Source organism: Hipposideros armiger, unplaced genomic scaffold, assembly GCF_001890085.2.
Source record: "Hipposideros armiger isolate ML-2016 unplaced genomic scaffold, ASM189008v1 scaffold_109, whole genome shotgun sequence".
Lineage (NCBI taxonomy): Eukaryota > Metazoa > Chordata > Mammalia > Chiroptera > Hipposideridae > Hipposideros > Hipposideros armiger.
In genome coordinates, this window is record NW_017731459.1 from 1,291,579 (window position 1) to 1,293,870 (window position 2,292).

Below are 2,292 nucleotides of genomic sequence, written 5' to 3' on the forward strand. Positions count from 1 at the left end.
CTGCTGTTAATGGTTTTCTGTGTGTCTCTTTCTAGACCCTTTCCATGTACTTACATTGATATGTAGATTATACACGTATTTTGATCTTTCTTTTTTAAATATTTACATCTATAATTAGTCATTATCTTGATCATTATCTATATTTTCTCAGTACCTCTTGAAAGCTGTATACTTTTGCTTGGCTCCACTTTCCCTGCCTGCCACCTTGTATGTTGGTATAAATTGGAACTTTGCCCTGGACGTGTGTGTGTGTGTGTGTGTGTGTGTGTGTGTGTGTGTGTGTGTATCTGTTTTACATCTTTTATCAAGAATTACTTGGGATTAACTGAAGACTTACATGTTTTAATTGATGTGCTGGTTATCAGCCACTTCTTGATTTTCACATCCCCATGTGTGTTTGAGTGTGTGGATGTGTGTTTTAATTCCTTCTACTCCGCACTTGCTGGAGCTTTTACAATCTGAAGACTCATGTTATTTTCAACATAGGAAAATTTTGTTTACTATGTTTTTTACTGTTTTCTTCCATTCATTTTCTCTCTTCTTTCTTTCTAGAACTTCTAGTCAATACATGCTGGGCTTTCTGAATCAATTATCCAAACCTTTTGTCTTTCTTACACATTTCCCAGCTTTTTCTCCCTCTATGTTCTTAAAAATCTTCTCAATTTTATCTTCTGATCATTTATTTTGTGTTTAGGCTTGTCTATTCTATCATTTATTATATTTAACAAATGCCCCCAGTTCCTTACTTCCAATGAAGGTTCTAACCTTCCTTTTTAAGAATTTTTAAGAAAAAAAATCTTAATTCCCAAGGGTTCTTTATTATTTTCTAAAGTTTCCTTTTCATACCTGCTGCTTTCTATTATGGATGCAATATTATAGTGGATCTTTCTGAGGATATTATATATTTTAAAACAATGTTTCTTCTCTTTGTTGAATTAATTCCTCTAGGATTAGTTGTCTTATTCTTTATCTTATTACTTCTTCTTATCAATGGATTTCCTCCAATGTCTGTGTTTCTTGGTTGCTTCTTTCTAGTAATGACTGGAAGTAGAGGTAGTTGTAGATAACTGGGTGAGTTTCTTTGTGACTACATCCATCTGTGCCTGTAACGGCACTCCCCCAAGTGTGAGAGCTAATTTCAGGCTCTGTTTAAGAAAGCAGGGTATGTCAATTGATGCATCTCGTTTTCGGATGCATGAATAGCAGGCAAGCAGCCTGGGGGCCTCCTAACGCTGCCCCAATGGCTTTCTTACGAGGGCTTTCTTAACCCTGGTGAGGTAGAAGGTCAGCTTGTGTTCCTCCTAAGTAGAGCCACCTTTTTCTTCCCCCAATGCTCTCAAGAAGGTCTGAAAGTCCAGAGTTATCAAAGCACAATTCTTATTCTCGCTCAGATTCTGGGCCCACCCAGGAGCCCTTCTTAGGCATGGGTTCCCTTTCTTTCGAGTACAGGCATTGATTGCATTCTGGAGTCAAACACCATTGCTGCCAAACATCACTGCTCATTATAAGCGGTAACAGGATGCTATAAACACAGGTGGATTCAGTATCAGTTACATATTGCTATGACAATGCTATGTGACAAATAGCCACAAAAACCTTGATGGCTCCATCACATGCTCGGGTGCTGCCTGGCTGTTGGCTGAGATGACTGGAGTGACGTTGCCCTTTTCCATTGTTCCTATACCCCAGAAGGCTGGTTTGTACATTCATGGCAATGCCAGAGTTTCAAGAATAGCAAATGGAAATACGCAACAAAGGAAAGTCCCTAAGCCCTAGGCTCAGAACTGATCCATTGTCGCTTCTGCCTCATTTTATTGGGCAAAGCCAATCAAGAGGCCAGTCCAGACTCAAGGGGCGGGGTAACAGGCACCACTTCTGTGGTGAGAGGAGCTGCAAAGTCTCATGGCAAAGGGCACGAATATAGGGAGGGGCGAGGAATTTGGGTCATAAAGCAATCAGGCCATCAGAGACACCTCATGCTCTTCAATGAATTTGCTGTGAGGTCAGTTCTCTGAATGTATTCCTACTTCTAAAGGTTTTTTTCTTTTTTCACCTGAGCACTCCATGGTCCCTGTTCATCTTCATTGTTTCTCAGTTCAATTCTATTTGCTGTAGTCTGCCAGGAAACTGCCAGGATTTGGGGGTCTCTGATAGTATTATTTCTTGTTTCCTGGTACTGTTACGGATGTATTCTTTAAGAAATATATGTCTTCGCTGACATTTTAAGGGATTATAGCAAGAGGGGAAGTAGGTTTGTGTGCTCCTTTTGGTGCTCTGATTCAATCGCCTCTG

At 40.0% G+C, this 2,292-nt stretch overlaps 1 protein-coding gene across 1 annotated transcript in view; it reads right to left on the reverse strand.

Annotated features, from left to right (window-relative positions):
- STAC (SH3 and cysteine rich domain) overlaps positions 1 to 2,292 on the reverse strand; it is a 132,877-nt gene that overhangs the window by 5,135 nt on the left and 125,450 nt on the right. The gene's annotated exons all lie outside the window — the stretch shown is intronic.